Source organism: Cornus florida, unplaced genomic scaffold (genome assembly GCF_030987335.1).
Source record: "Cornus florida cultivar Cherokee Brave unplaced genomic scaffold, ASM3098733v1 CherokeeBrave_3.0.0_Hap2_Chr11, whole genome shotgun sequence".
Lineage (NCBI taxonomy): Eukaryota > Viridiplantae > Streptophyta > Magnoliopsida > Cornales > Cornaceae > Cornus > Cornus florida.
Window position 1 is genome coordinate 61,038,961 of NW_026775581.1, and position 6,498 is coordinate 61,045,458.

Below are 6,498 nucleotides of genomic sequence, written 5' to 3' on the forward strand. Positions count from 1 at the left end.
AGTGGTTAGTGGGTGGTACAGCTGTGAATACGATCAATCATTTGAATAAGGATAAAAGTATTCGATCGATCGAAGGGTGGTGTTGGATCGATCGAACTTTTTGGACTTTATGCTTTTGGGCCAATGCTTGGATCTATCTTGAAGTGCTGAGATCGATCATTGTTCGATCGATCGAACCTTGAAGTTGGATCGATCAAACTTTGCTGCTTCCCACCTTTGGCTTCATTTGTTTTCTTCTTTCTCCACTTTGCTTCTTTCTTTGTTTAATCCCAGAATTGCTTCAATTAAGCTTTTATTTAGCTAAGTTAGCTTATTTTCGGGATAAGTGCCAGAAAATGGAAATAATACGAAATCAATCTAAAACGGTAAAGTAAGATAGATAAAGGTGCTAGAATGCCTAAGCTTAAGGGGTTTAAATACGCACTTTTTAGCGCTCATCAAACTATAATCCCAAAATACCATCCTGTAATTGCTAAAACAGTTTAATAGTCCAGCAATGAAAACCCAAATCCATAATCCAAGTAATTGCATAAACAATTTAATAATCCAGCAATTAAAATCCAAACATTTAATCCAAGTAATTGCATAAACAGTTTGACAGTCTAGCAATAAAAATCCAAATCTTTAGTCCAAGTAATTACCGAAAAGAATATAGTATTTCAACCATTAACATCCAAGATATGCATAGATCAAACTTGTTATTTAAATGATCCTAGCATGCAACCAAAACAAGATTTATAAATATATACACACTCCGTGAAATTGCTAAAATTAAATTAGGCAATTAAACTCCTTCCATCCGTTAACCGCCTGTACTGTTGTATACTTTCCTACGGTTAAATCCATGAGTACTAAGACCTTAATTTATTAAAGGTGGCTCTAATATAGCATGGTAATATTTTTTGGAATCCATGTTCCAACCTTTTTTAATTTCTAGACACAGTTTGCACCATTAAATCCTTCCGGTCCGTAAACTGCCTCCGACTTGCTTGAGATTTTCCTACGGTTTAAGACATTAGCATATAAATAAATTAATGCATCCTAGGCTTTTAACACTTCATGAATTAATGTTTAAAACCATCACATTAACCTAAACACAGTGGAGAAAAACACAGTTTGAACCAAACAACGCACAAACAGCTTCAGTACACACATAGGAACACAGAGCCTGCTCCCAAAACAATTGGAGCAGGCTCCAATCTTCCTAGAGCCGACTCCCATAACCTTGGAGCCGGCTCTAATAGAGTGGGAGCCATCTCTTTGCTTCCCAGAGTCGACTCTCCTTCTCCGAGAGCCTTCTCCGTCCATTTTTTTGCTCTGTTGCTTCGTCTCGACTATCAGCTTCGTCTTCGGCCATTCCCAACCTTCGGTTCATCTTTAATACTGAGTTTAAGATTCCTATTTACACCCAATATTATCCCCATGACTTGTTCACAACAGTTTAAATCAATTACAGTGATTAAAGTCGTTACCGATTTAACATGCTTTTAACGCAAACAAGAACACAGAGATACAAGAACTATAACAGAACAATTCCATGCATACAGATATCTGATTTAGCATATAACAAGCATGTAAACTTTAATTAATGATCAATTAAAACCCTAGAGACAGTCTAAGGATGCACAGAACACAAGTAATGGGAGAAAGAAAGGAAAGAACTTGCCTTTATAGTTTTGGATGCAAAACTCTGTTGCTGTCGTTCTAAGTTTTTCCGGCGATCCAACTCATTGTTAAACCTCCTATTGCTCCATCTTTCCTTCTCCTACATCCATCCTTCAAGCCACGGCCAAACCCTCACCAAAGTGGCTCTGTTTGTTTCTCACAACCTCTCTCTATTCCTCTCTGTTTTCTCTCTATTAACTGTACGTGAAAAGAATTTACCTATCTTTCCAACCCTAAGCCGACATAATAATGTATTTATAGATTTAGAAAACTAGAACCCTAATTCTATGTTTAATCCGAGAAAGAAAAGAACAACCACGTAAGTTATATTCTCAGTCGGCTAAACACATGAGAATATACGTAACCCTAAAAGTATAACATATATTAAATTATGATTAATAAAACAATTTTAATTATTAATATATACCAATAATTAAAACTAACTCTAAATACATATATACCCATATATATCCATGGATATACCTCCAGGGGTAAAAACTGCACCCATTTGCATTATTCAAACAGTCCGTTAATCCTATTCAAGCCCAACCTCGTTTTAAAGATAAATAAATAACATAACACATTTAATTACACATTCAAATGTCACCTAAGCATATAATTCAATTAAAATAAATAATACAATTAACTAATTAAACATTTAAACAATCAAGCAAATAGTCAAAATTGTAATTTAAAACCTTTAAACAATTAATTAAAAAAAAAACACTTAAGCACACATAAACAACTAAAACACAATAAAATAAAATAATTAATTGCCAATTATATCCTTTTGAAACTAGGGGTATTACATGTACCTATCGTACGCCCAAACATCGAGTTGATCTTTACCGTGCCTCAATGAATGATAAGGGAACAGGAATGGAAATTGAAATAAATTTTTGTGGATGATGACTTACCAACTGATAGTACTCACTTTGATGTTTTTAACTTCTTTGCTGATACTAGTGGTAGTATTGATCATTTGATTGGTAATAGAAATGTCCATACCAATTAATGTGTCCTTCTCTAACATGTTATCCCTTATGTGTTTTATCTTATCTGTATCAATATGTCTCTATCTAGGTTGTATTAGTATGTTTTTATTTTGGCTATCTTGCATGTAAAGTTTGAAGTAATGAAACATATATTTTGTGTGTATGAAGAAACATGGATCTGACTAAGGCATTGACTGTACCCAAGATAAATGGTGAAAATATATGTTTGGCAGACAGTGCAATAACGCACACTATACTCCGAGATAGAAAATATTTTTCAAGTATAACATTAGTTGAAGCTCGTGTCAATACAATATCAAGTCCAACAGACCTAATTAAAGGCTTCGGAAGAGCTATCATTGTGTTACCATGTGGAACACAATTGAATATTGATGATGCTTTATACTCTACCAAATCCAAAAGAAATTTATTAAGTTTTAAAGATATACGTCTCAACGGTTATCATATTGAGACTATAAATAAATGGGGCGTTGAATATCTCTGTATTACATGCCAGAAGCATGTATTAGAAAAACTCCCTACTTTAACTTCTGGATTATATTATACAAATATACGAGTAATTGAGTCACATGCAGTGACGCACCAAAAGTGGTCTGACCCAAATATTTTTATACTTTGGCATGATCGCCTTGGTCATCCTAGGTCAACAATGATGCACCGAATCATTGAAAATTCGCATGGTCATCCACTAAAGAACCAGAAGATTCTTTTAGCAAATGATTATCTTTGTACCGCTTCTTCACAGGGTACATTAATAGTCAGACCATCACCTTCCAAGGTCGTCGTTGAATGCCCAACATTTTTACAACGAATTCAAGGAGATATGTGTGGACTAATTCATCCAGCGTGTGGACCATTTCGGTATTTTATGGTCTTAATTGATGCATCAACACGGTGGTCACACGTAAGTTTACTTTCTACTCGTAATGTTGCATTTACTCGACTCCTTGCTCAAATAATCCGATTACGAGCACAATTCCCGGATTATCCAATCTAGACTATCCGTCTTGATAATGCCGGGGAATTCACATCTCAATCATTTGATGACTATTGCATGTTAATTGGCGTTCTTATTGAACATCCTGTTGCACATACTCACACCCAAAATGGTCTTGCCGAATCTTTTATCAAACATCTTCAGTTAATAGCTAGACCATTGCTCATGAGAACAAAACTACCTGTTTCTGCTTGGGGACATGCGATATTACATGCAGCATCACTAGTACGCATTAGACCAACTGTATATCATAGTTTTTCACCACTACAACTTGTGATGGGTCAACAACCAAGTATCTCTCATTTACGAGTTTTTAGTTACGCTGTATATGTTCCCATTGCACCCCCACAATGCACTAAAATGGGTCCTCAACGACGACTTGGTATTTATGTAGGTTTTAATTCTCTATCTATTATTAGATATCTTGAACCTATGACAGGTGATGTTTTTAAGGCGCGATTTGCTGACTGTCATTTCGATGAGGTTGTTTTCCCTCCACTAGGGGGGGAAAAGAAAAAGCCAGAAGAGCAACAAGTTATTAATTGAAATGTCTCGACTTTATTTCATTTCGATCCTTGCACAAATCAATGTGAACTAGAAGTTCAAAGGATCATTCATTTGCAAAGTATTGCAAATCAATTACCCGATGCATTCACTAACACAAAGAAAGTGATGAAATCACATATACCAGTTGCAAATATTCCAGCAAGAATTGATGTCCCTATAGGACAGTTTGTCAGTGTTATTGCAAATGCATCTAAGACACGCCAGAAGCGTGGTAGACCAGTTGGTGCAAAAGACACTGTTCCCCGGAAGAGGAAAGCACAAGAGAAATCAAATAAAGAAATTGGCACTCCTGAAGAGGTCATACTTGCAAAAGGAACAACGAAAATGATTGATCAATAAAAATTTTATCAGCAAGTAGTCCTAGAAGATATGCATACCCCGGAAGTGGCACATGCCCCGGAAGAGGCACTGGTACCTGAAAATAATGAGATCTCAATAACCTATAGAGAATTGTGGAATAGAAATACAGTTGTTATTAGTGATATATTCTCCTTTGTAGTTGCTTTTGATATTGCAGGTGCTAATGAGGACCCTAAACCTCAAAACATCGAAGAGTGTCAATGTAGAAATGATTGACCAAAATGGAAAGAAGCAATACAGGCTGTAATGCCCCTAATTTTAAAAGGATAGTTTCAGTATTTATTTATTTGTTTTAATTATATTTTTAATTATTTAATTGATTATTTGACTAATTGCTTATGTGTTTAATTGAATTAGGTATTACTTGATTATTTGATTATGTGTCTATGTATTATTTGTATTTGTCTATGTGTTAATTGTTTAATTAGATTATGTGCTTAAATGGTGTTTTGATTAATTGTAAATTAAATGTTTTTTTTTTCTTTTATTATTTTATTTTATTTTTCTTTTATGGTTATGGTTAGTAGTAATGGGCCAACCAATTGGGTCCCATGGACTATTTGGATAGGAGGTTGGATGTGTATGAATTATTACCCATAGATAGTTGTGCATATATATATATATATATATATATATTATATACATATATAAAAGGGAAAGTAATTTATTAATTACTTTTATGGTAACTTGGGTAGTAATATTTAATCTGATGTATATGTTTTATATTTAAATAATAAAAATATACATAGATTTGATACGTGTTATGTTTTAAGTTACTTTATAATATTATGGTAACTTAAGTATTATTGAAAAATCCATTAATAAATAATGGAATGTGTATAATTTATTTATTTAATAAAGATATACATAAATTATATACGTAACATATTTTACTTACCTTTTTAATATATATAAAAGGGAAAGTAATTTATTAATTACGTTTATGGTAACTTGGATAGTAATATTCAATCTGATGTATATGTTTTATATTTAAATAATAAAAATATGCATAGATTTAATACGTGTTATGTTTTAAGTTACTTTATATTATTATGGCAACTTAAGTATTATTGGATAATCCATTAATAAATAATAGGATGTGTATATTTTATTTATTTAATAACGATATACATAAATTATATACGTAACATATTTTACTTACCTTTCTAATATTTTAATTTTTATTTTTTTAAGTTGACTTGGATTGGGAAAATGGTTAGGGTTATTTTATTTAGCCTATAAGTATATAGTTATAGGTTGTAAAAAGGGGTTAAAAATATTCACGTGATATATTCTAGAGACAGAGTTAGAAAGGGAAGGAGGAAAAGGAAGAAAGGAGGAGAAAAACCCTGTAGAGAGAAGATCGAGGAAGAAGAAGTTTACCTTTCGATCCGAAAGTTTAAGGCAAGTTCTTCTTCTATCTCTCTCCCTTTGATTCGTGTTTCTGTACATGCCTAGGTGCAGGATTTATTAAACACATAAAATTAAATAATTATGCATGTTTAATTGGATTAGAATATAGGTTTTATGAAATTGGTTCACATCTGTTCTTGTGTTATGAATTGATAAATGCATGATTTTGATTTGATTTCCGGGATGAATTTTAATATGTTTAAATTATGTATTTTTCATATCAGTGGAATGATGGAACGTAGAAACATGCCTAGGATTCCTAAACATTAAATAGGAACTAGGTTTGGGTTTAAATAATTTTAAATAAACTCAATCATAATGATGATTGCTATTTGAATGTTTTAAACAAACGAATGGATTTAATCTTTTAAAATGTTTTAGCAATTGAGATTAAATGTGTAGGATGAATTAGATACGGAGAATGCTTATTTGACGGTATAATAAAATATCATCATGTATAAGATTCAGTCTGTGTAGGAC